This window comes from Kogia breviceps, chromosome 12 (assembly GCF_026419965.1).
Source record: "Kogia breviceps isolate mKogBre1 chromosome 12, mKogBre1 haplotype 1, whole genome shotgun sequence".
Classification (NCBI taxonomy): Eukaryota; Metazoa; Chordata; class Mammalia; order Artiodactyla; family Physeteridae; genus Kogia; species Kogia breviceps.
The window spans coordinates 85,026,651-85,040,272 of NC_081321.1; positions in this window are offsets into that span (position 1 = coordinate 85,026,651).

Here is a 13,622-nt window from a genome sequence, read left to right on the forward strand (position 1 = left end):
CGAAATACAAAACGTAGACCCCAGCGGCTAGCAGTCGCGGCCTCTCCCCCGTCTTAGCCCCAACTCCCGCTTTCTTTTCTGGGGGGAGGAGGGTGCTGGGGAAGAAAACTGCCTTGACTTTATTGACTGAGAAATCTTACCTATTCAGAAAAATGGCCTGGAGAGCACCGAATTCAGACTGGAGCCGCCTGAAATTGACCAGGAGGAGCGGGGAGTGCGAGAGAGAAAGAAAAATATAGACCCGCCGCTGGCTGCAAAACTGTTGAATGCGAGTATTATCAGAGGCTGTGCGGGAGCTACTGGGACACACGTCTCACCTCCCTGACTCTGCCTTTCACGTTGTTAAATTGGGAGTAGGGGGCTGTGCATGGAGAAATATCCATGTCAAGTTCATATCAGACGGGCCCACCGAAGAAGGAGGACACGGGTCCGCCCTCTGCCTAGAGCGTCACAGGGCTAGGACTGAGTGAAGAAAGAGGGAGTAGAGTATGCATTTACACTTCGCTGTTCTTGCAGGGCTTGGGATGTTAGAGCAGGGAATCGACATCCCCTTCCTTCTAAGCTTCAGTATTCTTGTTTATAGCATGGGGCTGATGGTACCCACAGCTGCAACAGGAGGCTATGTAAAGGACTTAGCACAGGGCCTTGTATGGGGAGATTACAAGCTATATGTAAGTATGAGCACTTGGTGGTGTTATTCTAGTCTCTCATTTTCATGGGGACTGGTTAGTTGATGCATCTAAATCAGCCTAGATTTGAGGCTTACCCGCAAACCACATAAAAAGAAGTCTGGGAGTAGATGTGGAGTCAAGGTAGGCTTCCCCGGGGAAGTCCAGGTCACCTTACCTCAAACACCACCTCCTCTGAGAAGCTTTCCTTGATCATCCTATCTAAAGCAGCTTTCCCCCAGCCGCAGTCACTCTTTATCCATTATGCTCTTTCTCCTTCCTGGCATCTAGTGCTACCAAAACAAAACAAAAAAACCCAACAAACAAACAAAAACCACCTGTTTGTTTATACAATTGCTATCAATTGCCCTCTACTAGGAGGTACACTTCATGAGGACAGGGACCTTACTTGTCTTGTTCACTGGAATTTCTCCAGCTCCTGCCCTGCTCTGCATCTCAGGAAGCTGATTTTGTGGACCTCTTCACTAGGTCTCTCTTGTCCTCTGGCTTCCTGCTGGGTTTGGCCACTAGGAGGCACCCCTAGGAGTTTGTGAGGTAGGAGTGGGGGTAGGTCAGGACACTTTTATCCCTGCTCCTCTCTGCAAAGCTCCTCAGTTGCTTTGGTGGTGGCTCTTGGTCTCAGGACAGCTCTTGTCAGGAGGCTTCTCTCCCATAGCAACAGCTCTTGCTGAGATGTGGTAGTAGCTTCCTCTTCTGTCGCCTGCAAGCCAGAGATGGTAGGGCTCCCCCTCGTTCCTAGTCTCTGGGTGCTGCAACCTTTTGATTCCTTTAGTTCCACCCACCTCCGTCTCTCCATTAAACTCTTTTCATTTGTCCTTTCAAGTGTGCTACCGGCTCCTGCTGACCCTGGCTGATATCCAGGTTATTCTCCCACAGGACCTCAGGGATATACTCGTTTTGTGTAAGGTTTTCAGGGACTCATAGAAACTTCGTAGGGCAGAGGTGAACCTAGCTCGATTCAAAACCAAACTCTGGAAGATCACTTTACCTTTTGGCGCTGGGAATGACTTACTTGAAAGTTTGTAAAAGAAGTCAGTTTCAGTTTTCTCTTCTGCAAAATGCCTTCCCTTGCATAGATCACCAGGTGAATAGAAAATGAAAGGGCTTTAGAGCTGTCCCGGACTATACCAGCACAAGGGGTACCCGCGTCTCACGAGCTTCCTGAACCAGGTAGAGAGATGGTGCTGGGGACTTTCCACCAAGATAAACAAAGACCATGCTGCTGTTGGGCAGTCATTCATGCTTTCATTCACTCATTCATTCACTCATCCATTTACGCACTCATTTAAAAAGGGAGGGACACATGATTAAGTTTTGTCAACATTTCTAGGACCTGTCTTATTTTATATCTTCTAGAGCGAGCTCTCCGAGCTTGTTTTACGGCAATCTGTTTTGAAAACACTATGGATGCTTCTCTGATGTACTAAATGCCCTCAACGCTGTTTCCCTTTTCCTATTGTTGAGAAGTCTCTGAACTTTTTTCTCCCTCTCTCCACTCCTGGACCAAGAAATGATTTGTTTTCGGATTTCCTCAGAAACTCCCGGTTATCCGGACTCAAAGGTAAGGAGGGAAGTGGATTCGCTGACACTAACGTTCTTTTTCCCACTGCGAACGCCAAGGGCTGGGCTCCAGCGCAGGTTGAAGTTATATTCCTACTTCCTTTGTATGCAAGATTAGGTTGTTACAAAAGAGGGTGTGTAGGTTAATGGCAGGAAGCAAGTTGTAGCGCAGAGCTCTGGGCCTGAGCGCGTGTCAGGCTTAATGATTTATTCAAGCAGCAGCGCATCCGGGCCTTGATTGGCTGCAGGCATGCGTCCGCTGTCAGCTGCGCGCGCCTGGGCCTCGCCCGGCTACCTGACGGCAGGGATGGGGGAGGTGGGGGGGTGGAGGGGAGAGGAAGCTCGGTCGCCAGCTTGGAGGGGAGAGGTAGGAAAAAGGAAGAGGACGGAGGTGAGAGAGAAAGAGAGAGAGAGAGAACGACAAAGGTGGAGGAAGGGAGAGCGGGAGAAGAGATGGAGAGAAAGAGGAGAGCGAGAGAAAGAGATTGGAAGCGGGGGGGAGAAGAGAGAGGAGGAGGGAAAAAACGAGGAAAGGTGGGGGAGGAGAGGAGAGAGGGAGGGATGGAGAGATAAAGACGAGGAGAAAAACAAGAGGGAGATAGAGACAAAGCAGGAGAGGAGACAAGAATGAATGAAAGAAGAGAGAGAGAGGTTGGAGAGGGGTGTGGGACGCGCTCCCAGAACGTCCCACGTGCGCCCCCCCTCCAGGCAGCCTGCAGGCGGCCGCTCACAAAGCCGCCTTTGATGCGCTGGCGACCAGGGCTATTTTGGGGACGAGATGGGGGAAAGCGCCAACCCGCACTCCTTGAAGGGAGTCACTTTCTGCAAAGTACGTTGGAGAGGACTGGGCCCTGGGTCCGCGGGCTGTCCCGGCAGGAAGTGGATGCAGGGGACAAAAGCTTGGCACCTGCCAAAAGCGAGAGCACTTGGAGAGCACCTCGCGCCCAACCCACTCCCTGCTCCCCTGCAGGCGGGGACGCTGCACCGCCGCTGGGGTCTGCCCAGCACCACCACCTCTGGACTCCTAAATCTTTTCCTGGGCGCAGCACTTCTGCCTGCCTTTCTTTGGGTCTCTAACTATCATCCGAGTCACCTTCTCCCTCTCCTTCACTTATTTGCTCTTTGCCGTCGTTATTTACAGTAATGATAGTAACAATAAAGAGCAGCACCACCCAAACACTTGTAGACAGGAACCTTACTCCAGCCAATGGGCCCCTTGGAAGGAGGGAGTGCAGTGGGGATACAGAACAGAAGAAAGCCGTTTGGAGGGGAAGGGAGCGTGGCATCTGAACAGCAAACGGGAAAACCAGCAGCTGTGTGCACTTGCATGGATGAAGTTGTAGAGCCTAGAAATTCAGCAGTCAGAGGGTGACTGTGTGTTGGGGGGAGCTGGAGATTCTATCAGTAACCACCCCTCTGCCCAAGACCAGGACAGAAGTAAACCTGCCCCCCCCCCTCTCACCGCCCAGCCCTCCCTTCCCACCTCCAGGACACACAGGCCTCCCCCAGCTCTGCTCTTTTACCAGGAAAAACAGTCTGCGTCCATTGTCCAGGTGCCAGCGGGGCCTTTGGCGAAAGGGAGGCCGGCCAGCCCTCTGATCAAACTCAAAGTTTAGTTAAAAGACAAAAACAGCTGAAAATCTTCATGAATAATGCTGGGCCAGCATCCCTTCCCCACCCCCCCGGACCCCCCTTCTCCCCCCAGCTCAGTGTAGTGCAAGCCCGGCTCAATGCCCTCCCATTTTGTTATGCTGCTCGCCTAAGTCAGAATTTCACAGAAAGCCCAAGAAGAAAAGCTCTCACAATTAGGGGTCGCCTGTCAGAAAACATTAACGCCTTCCTCTCCCAGCCTGTCAGCCCGGCTGCAGATACAAACCGCCATGGCGAATTGGCCCTCCACCCCTTGAAGCGCCCGCCAGCCAAAGGAGCAGGGGTTTCAAAGCCAAAGAAGCTGGAGGCCACCTGAGTGCGGTTTCAGCAGTGTCAGATGCGAGGAGATACTCCCCGCTTCTTCTTTGGAAGAATCAGCAAGAGATGCCTGGGAGAGGTCGTAGGAGATAGGTATGAGGATGGACAGATGAACAGACCTCCCAGCCCAGAGCAGGAGAGCAAGACCTTTTCCTGCAAAGGATGTAGTTAAAGTGACTACACCCTCATCTCCTGTTACTGAGCATTTCCCAAGCGCCGGGCATCTTATTTTGCTCATCATCAGGGCAATCCTATAAGGTGGTGTATTATTACATATATTTGCCTTATGGATGAGAAAACTGAGGGGCTGAGGGGCATTACATGACTTGTCCATGATCACAAAGCCAGGTAGTGGCAGAGTCAGAATTTGAACTCAGGTTTGTCTGACTCCAAATTCCGTGTTCTGTCCACCATAATCCAGCCCATAGTTTCTTCAATGAGATCCAAAGACCAACTCGATGCTTGTCTGCTTCTGAAAACCCCACCAGTATGACAGCATGTTCTCTGCCATCTTCCTTGGATTGCCAAAAATATTCCCTGCTTTCAGAATGTTCTGGCACATGCTTGACACTCAAAAACATGTGAAAGCAAGGGAAGAGGGAAGAAAGGGAGAAATGAAAGGAGGGAGGAAGGGAGGGATTCCTTAGATTCCTTTTGATTTTCTTTGAACATAATTTTGTTCTGGAAAATACTTGATTTGGGGGTCAAGAGACTTTGCTGGGGTTCTCCATGCATCATCACAAATCTTTGTCTCCTCATCTGTTTAAGTGGAGATAATAACACCTATGTGTGAGGCTAATTATAAAGGTAGAATGAAATAGACTATGCAGAAGTACCTAGCATACTATCTAGCACATAGTAGGTGCTCAAGAAAATTCTGTTGAAAATGAAATAGGATTTGGTCTTTTCTTTTTGTGTATCAGGAAATTATACGCCACATATGCAATTACATTCATGAAACATATATAGCGAGAACATCAGGGAATTTTGCCTTCTGTTGTTCTGTGGTGGTCATGCCACAAGGCTGGTGTGAGCTAAAGCAGAGTCCACGTCCATAGGTGTTAGGGAGACTGCCTGGTGGCGTGGAAGTGTTTCAGTGCCTCTGAGAGGTGAGCGGTCATTCTCTGGTTTTGCTATTGCTTACCACCCCTGGTGAGGCAGGGAGGAAATCTCAGCCCAGTTCGTGGAAGACAGAAATGAAGCTCCAAGGAGAGATGACTTTGCTGGAAGAAAGTGAGCACTAGAGGCTAGAACTGGCCACTGGGCTCCCCTCCAGGAGCCTTGTTCTCTCAGCATTCTGAAGTGCTTCAGAACTCTGGCCTCTTCCCAGGTCTTAGAAGGAAAATCTTCAGAAAACCATTCATAGAAATTCAAGGAATGGCCACCACTTCCATTGCATCTGTCACTATTATTTAGATTATTTAGATTTGCATCAACTCCCAAACCTCCAGGCTTGCTGTTGCCACCCAGCAATCAGCTCTTCCAAGTTCCAAGACACCAATTAAAAAAAAAAAAAAAAAAAAAAAGCAAGCAAGAAACGTTTATAATCCAGGGAATGTTTCCCAATTCTGCAACAGGTGGTGAGCTTCTCAGTGATTGTTTTTCCACTGATTCCTGGTGTGAATGGTTTGGTTTCCAGAGAGTAGGGGTGATCTTCATGGCCTTCTTTGTGTTTCCCACATTTTCCTGTTTTCCTCCTTCTCTGAGTAACCTTCTTCATCTTCCTGAAGACAGATTCTGTCCTTGATATACTATCATTACCTCACAGACTGCTGGCCGTGAATAATGGAGGAGTGTAAACACGCAAGGTCTACTTTTGAGGTATTTGATGAAAATGTTCCATTGGCTAAAGAGGTTTAGAATGCAGTCATGTTTGAAATGCAGACCAACTGTATGAACACGCCATTCCCCAAGCACCTAATATAAGACTGCTAAAGTGAAAACTGTACAGTTTGTATAACCACAGTGATGTAGCCAAAGGTGGTTTGTATAAACTAACGATGGGATCTTTCCCATGAAAAGACAGAATGAGCAAACACCACAGCCCTAGGAGGGGACCAGGCTGGACCAGTCCAGCATCAGCATATAAGGAAGGGGCCAGGCTGGACCAGTCCAGCATCAGCATTCAGATAGTTCATAATATCTCCACTTCCCAAGGGCACGGAAGCTAAACTTGGGAGAGAAGCAGCACCTATACTAGGCAGGCTCTTTCCCCAGTCTTTTCCTGTTGGACCAACCAAGAAGAGGCCTACACCCATCTACACCCATCTCCCCATTCTCAAGAATATTACCGGGCTTCCCTGGGACACACAAATGAAGGGGATTTATTCTGTGGCATCTGAAGAGGGTATATATTTCAGAGAACAGCTCATTTGTTGCTAGAGAGCCTCTACAGATGAAAACAGACATGCTAATTCTAATTCTAGGTACTTTTTCTAAGGAAAACCATCAGACATGCTCAAAAGACACACAGCAAGGAGTGTCTGTTGTTGTTGTATTGTTTATGGTGTTGCAGAATATAACACACCTGAAACTTCAGTGTGGAAGTATTTGTTCAAATATATATTGGCAGGCTCATAGAAAGCTATATGGTGCAGAATTTTAAATGGTGATACAGATTTATGTTTAATAACATGGAAATGTATCTGTGATATAATAAGTATCTTGTTATAAGTGAAAAGAAGAGAATAGCCGTCACCTATAACTCTACCAACCAAAGGAAACCACTCAGTCTAATTATCTATATACTTTTTGACAAAGTGGCATCATACAATTCACTTTTTAAAATATGAACATATTTTTCTAAAACTATGAACATTAATCAGTTTAGTCATTAATTCGGCAAATATTTTCCCAGGCCCTATTCTAGGCCCTCAGGATACAGTACTGGAAAAGACCAACACAATCCCGGCCCTTACAGCTGATGAGGTAAGAAAGACACTCCCAAAACTGGTAGTTACACATTTCTGAATCCTCAAATAGTCTTCTAAAACATAATTTTAAATGTTGCTAGAATAACATCTTAAACAATCTGTAGTTTTACACGGAGAGGTTTCTTCCTCTTTATTTTATTTTGTTTTTTTTGCTATTTGTGAATAAATTCTGAAAAGAAAAACCCTATAACCAATTACACAAGATTATGTCCCCAAGACACATCTGAAGGAGAACTGTTTTGTTAAAGGCAATGTGCTTTCTGAAGGCTTTTAGATTCATATCACCCACCATTGCCTTCAGACAGGTGGAACCAGTTACAATTTCACAAGCGGTGATGAGTACCCACTAGATATTATTGTATTTTAAACAAAGAAACAACTTTACCAATTCTAAGTGATGTCACATTCTTTCATTTTGCTTGTTCCCCATCCCAGTGATGTTCAAATACTTTTTTTTATCTCTATTTACGTCAGTGATTCTCATACACTGGACTGAGATGACTGCTTTATACTGAATGCAGGAGGATGTCTGCTTGAAATACCTGTTCCTGGAGATCCTGATTAACTACACGCTCTGGACAGTGATTTTTATCGTAGCCCTTCTGGAGATATGTCAGATAACTAACTTTAGAAGCAACAACAATGATAAAACCGCCAGTTGGATAAAGGTGACTTCTATTCCAGATTTACTTTTCCCAGGTGCCAGGGGTCGAATGTCCCCAGTGGTAATCCGTACGTGGGGAATACAGAGGATTACTCTAGACTCTGAGTCCTTTCCAGCCTCTTCCTATTCATGCTGACCTCCCAGCCCTGCCCCCCACCTGCTGCTGGCCTAGAGAAGAAAGCCATTTCCATTGGCCTTGGCTGCCTGGGGAGATCTATATTACTCTGGGGAAGAAGAGAGCTGTCCCCATCTTGGTAAAGTGTGAAATTCGGTTTTGATTGCAAAGGGAAGCCATTTCAACGGGATTACACCGTGACCATGTAGATTAAACTCAGCCATATGGCCTGGGGACGCTTCTTCCTACTGTCAGGTAACAGTGCATTGCTAATGACGTGGCGATGACATTTTCAAATGAAAAAATAAAGCCACCTGGACTTAGAATAAAGGAGGTGAAAAATGACAAGATGCTGGTAAGCAGAAACAGAGCTTTCAGCCCTCTGTGGGCTTTGAAGAAGAGATGGGATTTGTTTAATTTATAAGTGAAACCGAGCATGTGCCTGATGTTATAAAAGGAGTTCTGCCTGTCTGGCACCGTAGAAAGGGATTCCAGTGTTGTTGACTCAGAGAGATCGCCTCACCGCACTTTGCCTCAGCTTCTTCATCTGTTAAGTGGGCATCAAACCACACTTCACAGGGCTGTCACAAGAGCAAACCAGGTTATGCGATGCTGATTTGTAATCTGCTAGTTGCTCTGTGAACATTTAAAAAAAGTAGATGTTTTTATCCATCAGAGCTCACAGCTGCAAGCAACAGAAATAAACTCTGGCTGATTTAAACTGAAAAGAAATTTATCCAGAGGCTTTGAGTCATTCCTGGAATTACTGAAAAGGCTAATTCGAGGGTCAGAAAGTGGGCTAGAAAAGGTGAGGCTGAGTAGAAACCAAAATCATGGATAAAACCATTCCCACAATCGCGGCATGAGGCTGCTGCCACTGTGCCTCCAGCCTCCGGCCACCGCTGTCTATACGGACACCATCTCCAGGACTCGACACTGGATGTCCTGCTGGGACTGATGGGGCCACTGCTGCCTAGAAACTGGATGGCTGTAGCCGTAGCCCCAGCTGCCATTGTGACAAAGATGTATTCTCTGCTCTCCTTGCTTCTTTATGACACTAGCTATCAAGTCTACATCTGGGGAGGGAGCTTCTGATGACTTGAGACATATTATAGATGCAAGGGAGGCCAGGAAGGTGGTGTCTGACCTTGCCCACTTTTACAGTAGGAGACGGACTCTGCTTTCTACCGAAATGCTTAAGAACCTCCAATGGAAAGGTGCTCAGATGCTGGGCAGCCGCAAACCGAACCAAATAACAAACAACAACAACAAAAAGACAAGCAGCTTTTAGAGCAGGGGTCGGCCAACTGTTTCCATAAAGAGTAGCAAGTAAATATTTTCTGCTCTTGTAGTACAAGAGCAGCAAGAACAGTATGGAAATTTAAAAGGTATGGTTGTGTTCCAATAATTTTTTTTTTAACACAAAAACAGCCTTTGGCTTTCAGGCCAGAGATTTCATATCCTTGCTCTAGAGTGTTGATGGTGGTGACAATTTAGGGCAACTTGAGAAACTTGCCTTTGAGTTCTGGCTGGAGATGGATGCAGGTGGTGACAGCCACAATTCTTTAAATTGCACTGTGGTAAGACATCTCCTCTCATCTGATTATCTTGCTCCTGGTAACTGCTGGTTTCACTATGAAAACTCTTTCCTAGGTAGGGGGTTAATATCTTGTAAATAGAATTGTAGTTCAGATCTGAAGTTCAGTTGAGCCCCCTCCAGGTGAGGAGTGTGGCAGAGGAGAAGGAGGAGAAGAGCCTCCTTCACCTTCTGCCCTCCTGCAAGATCACCCCAGGGCGCCCCTGGGTCTCCCAGGGGCTCCTCTCCTCAGCTCTGCTGCGCTGTCACACCTTTTAGGGCAAGTGTCATCATTGCTGGTCATGGATGGTATCAGAAGGGCATTTGGTTTACTCCAGAAGCCTGGCTATTAGTTTTTCCTTAAGGGTATGTCAGCCACACTGGTGAAATAATTAGTAGCTTCTTATGTGTTCTTTGTGATGTCCCCACAGACTGGCTTTATGTGACCTGGGGAGGGAGGAGAGAGATGGACTTAATGGCAAATCATCAGGTGTGCATGTTTGCTATCATAGAGGTTAAAATAACTCCTTGGTGGAAAAAGATTGTTTCCTCTTCTCCTCATTAATTTAAGTCATAGAAATTGTGACCCTGAAGTATGCCTTGTCTACACTGAGCAGTGGGGCTATGAAGATGAACAAAACATGGTCTCTGTCCTAGAGGACATGCCATTAGTTTTGTCTTTTTTTTTTTTTTTCTTTTTCTGGGAGCACTCATTTATTGTATCTGTTTCTCCCCAGCACATGTTGCAGGGAAATGGGCTTAAGCCATCACTCTGTGAGGGAGATCAGTCATCACTTTTACCAGAAATAGGGTTGATGGTGTGCGCAGGAAATCCAACCTGTGATGGCAAAACGAAATATGAGGGATCTTCCCTCCCCCCTCCCGAGGAAGAAGCTGGATATAGCAATCGAGGTTAGTGTGATGGCCCACAGTGCTCTCAGGCCACAGGTGCTGATGAGCTTTCCATCCTTACTTAGCGTTGGCTTCGTGTCTTGTGGTCCCAGGATGATTGTTCTGGCTCCAGATCATGTCTGATCATGTCTTCTAGGCAAGAAGGGAACAAATAGCAGAAGGGCTGTGCTGGCTAAAGCTGCTCTCCTCTGAAATGCTTTCCTGTAAGTCCCCTCAGTAAGTCCCAATTATACCTCTTAGGTCAGAACTATATCAAATGGCTAATGGAAGTGGCCAAAGAAGCCAGGAATAGGCTTTTAAAGCCAGGAATATTGCTGCTTCCAACACAAGTGGGATTCTGTTGATAAAGAAGAAGAGGAGGATGGATATTGGGTCTCAAGGAGACTCAAGGTCCCTTTACAGTAGATTTTACCCCAGGAGTTGCTCTGCACCAGTTCGTGGACCCCACCAGCAAGCTGGCATCTGCTTCCAGTCCTTTCAGTCTTCCTTATTTGTTTGTACTTTGAAGTTGGAAAATAGGTCAGATTTCTCAACACAGTGTCATCAGTTTCGCTTATGGAGCCATTGAATGTTTAAAGGTGGAAGTACTTAAGAGGTCTCCTCTCTCAATCTCTTGAGCTACAGACGACGAAACGGAGTCCTGGAGTTACCAAATGACTTGCCCAACACCACACAGCTAGTAAGGGGTACATCCAAGATTAGAATGCATGCGGAGGGTGCCAGGTATATCCTTTTGAAATTATGTTCTCAGTCAGATTTCAAGATTGCAAGGATTTCAGACCATCAAGACTGTGAGAATTTGGACTTCCCTGGTGGCACAGTGGTTAAGAATCCGCCTGCCAATACAGGGGACACGGGTTCGAGCTCTGGTCTGGGAAGATTCCACATGCCGCGGAGCAACTAAGCCCGTGCGCCACAACTACTAAGGCCCCGGTGCCTAGAGCCCAGGTTCCGCAACAAGAGAAGCCACTGCACGGCAACAAAGAGTAGCTCCCGCTCTCTGCAACTAGAGAAGAGCCCTTGGGCAGCAACAAAGACCCAAAGCAGCCGAAAATAAATGTTTTAAAAAACACTGGGAGAATCTTTTCTAACTAGTTCCTTTCATTACTAGAATCTGCACTTAAGCCCGTAGCACTGGCGTTGATGTGTGAACTATATTCTCAGTCTTTCCTATTTTTTCCCATTCCTATCACTTCTAAGGGTCTCAATCCACCCCTCATTAAGCGTTGAGTGGGCTCTGAATGTGCTGGCTGAAAGAACATGCCGGCTCGCTTTCTAAATCTTGGTTTCAGATATTGCCACTCACCCAATATCTTCAACCAGAAGCTCAAGAATCATTTCTAGGGCTTCCCTGGTGGCGCAGTGGTTGGGAGTCCGCCCGCCAATGCAGGGGACGCAGGTTCGTGCCCTGGTCCGGGAGGATCCCACGTGCCGCGGAGCGGCTGGGCCCGTGAGCCGTGGCCGCTGAGCCTGCGCGTCCGGGGCCTGTGCTCCGCAACGGGAGAGGCCACAGCAGTGAGAGGCCCGCGTACCGCAAAATTAAAAAAAAAAAAAAAAAAAAAAAAAAAAAAAGAATCATTTCTAATCCTCTCATCCTCTCCGACGGGCACCTGGTGAGCAACCCTAAATCCAAAAGATTCTATATTATAATGTCTGAAAATCTATAAAAACAGGGAAAATATTCCAATTTTTTATTGGACTTTCCCCCCAGATTAATGATTACACCCATGAGGCTTTAAATTTAGAGGTATTTTGCCTGTAAAGGTATATGGAGGTTGAAGGAAACATACGAGGCATGTTATTTGAAAACGTAACAAATGTATTGATTAAATACATTTTTTCTCTGTTTCCAGACTTTTAGGATACCCTCTATTTATCTCTTAGATTCAGCTCCTGCTTTCTCAGCCCCATTGTTTCTGCCTTTGTTCAGGACCTTACCATTTCTCCCTGGACCTCTGACTCCTAAAGAATATCCTTGTTCTTGTCACTCCAACCCATCCTCCACAGTGTGGCCACCTGATTCCTTTAGAAACAATGTGTAGACACAAAAGTGATCTTTCCGACATGTGATCATATATATGTCTTGTTTCAAACGTTTCTATGGTTTCACCACTGCTCATGAAAGTAGCTAATTTACTGACTCTACAAATATTCATGGAGCTTCCAACTACGTGCCAGTATTAAGCTAGGCAGTGTCCATACAATGCTGAATAAAGCAAACACGGTGGATACTCTCATGGAACTTCTATTCTAATGACTGGTTAACCACCTAACTTCTGCTGCAGCCCCATCCAAATCTCCGTCATCCCTGTTGATCTTTATATCCTAGCAATACCAAACAGCTTGTAGTACCACTGCCCTGCTTTTCCTCCTCACCACCTTTGCACACATCCTCTTTTGTGGGTCTGGTGTATTCATTTGCCCTTTAAGTTCCAGCTCAAACATCACTTCCCCCAGGAAGCCTTCCTTGACCTAACCTTACACAGATTAATCACTCTTTCTCTGGAACTTTTACATATTCTGTTGTTATTTAGTTGCCCTTATCACAATTTTCACTAACTTATTTGATTACAGTCCTTCCTTTTTTCTTAGAGTGGAGAAATGAGAAAAATAAAAGGATTGTTATTGCATTTAAAATCCAGAAAAATTGTCAGAATCACTTTTTTTTCTTTTTTAAGTAGACTCTGATGTATCAAGAAGAGAAATGATGACAATTTTTATATTGACCACCAGGAGTTTCACTGAGCATTTTGCAACTCTGAGAACAATAGCTCTTAAGAAAAGGAGCCAGGAAATTCCATGATGTCTCATCTCACTCAACTATAACAATTTGTGAATTCTCATGAATTGTCTAACAATGTTTCATGAGTCTTAAAAGTAACTGAAATAAAAGGGGTCCTTAGCTTGTGCTTCATAATAGGGAGAAACCCTCAATTTTCAGAACACAAAAAGAGAACTATTCTTTTTTTCTCTTTAGGTGTCAGAAGGTCTAGGGAACAGAAAGAACAGTCTATAGCAAAATGCAAACTGACTTGGGACTTTTTTTTCCTCAGCTTAAAAAAATCCTAGCAGGAAAATAAGCATGTGGAGGGAAAATTTAAGGAAAACTGATTCATGTAAAGGAGAAACTCATATTTCTATTCTCATATGTATGTGTATACATATACACATAACGTACATATAAAAAAATACACATGCATATAAA